We start from the raw sequence: 912 nt of genomic DNA on the forward strand, positions 1-912 counted from the left end.
GATAACCTTGTATCATGTTAATGCAGTCTTTTGTCTTACTCCTATCTTTTAGGGTCAGGAGTATTTTAAGCAGTTGGAAATTAAATGTGGGCAAGTTTTCAGTACTCACTGGAATTCCCTACTGCTACTATCCTGTATGTTTTTCCATTTTTTTTTTTTAATTTTCATTTGTGTCTTCATATTCTTTACTATATTTCTAATCCTCACACACTGAACCTGGCAAGATCTATTTTTGTTGTGGCTAGTCCCTGACAAATGGCAGTCCAACATGGGGCAGTCAGCTGACACTTGGATTCCTGTGGTACTTAGTACTAAAGGGTTTAGAATAATGAATTCCACATACCAATCACTATAGCTGCTAACTGCAATAAACTACTATTGTCTGTTCTCTTAAACACTCTAGAAAGATATGTTACAATAGATTTTCTTTTGGTTATTTCTTGCATTCATTCACTAACTGATTTTTTGAAATATGCAGTAAAGTATCACTCTCTGATAGATATTTTCTTGATTCTGTTATGTTGACAAACATTGTAACTTCATTAACATAATCTTTCTCTGTGTCTATGTAGGTAAATATTTATAGGATTAAAGCAAAATCTTCTCTTGCCTTTTCCCATCTGGATGGATTGATGGAGGAGTGGGGTCAACAGCTTGTCTGGAGTAATAAATTTGAAAGGAAGGTTTTTATTTTTGTGATTTCCTCTCTGCTGAGAAACCTGTATCTGTACTCAGTCTGCTGCTCCCACAAGTTTCCCCATGTGTCGGGCAGGATATTGGAAAAAAATCATGGTGCTTTGTAATGCATCCTGATCTTCATCAGGCATGCCTGAATTTTTAGTATGGTGCCTTAAATGTGTATTTGAGTGACCCAAACTCCAATATACACACTTCAAATCTGAAAAGTAAATT

This window comes from Microtus ochrogaster, linkage group LG1, assembly GCF_000317375.1.
Source record: "Microtus ochrogaster isolate Prairie Vole_2 linkage group LG1, MicOch1.0, whole genome shotgun sequence".
Taxonomy (NCBI): Eukaryota; Metazoa; Chordata; class Mammalia; order Rodentia; family Cricetidae; genus Microtus; species Microtus ochrogaster.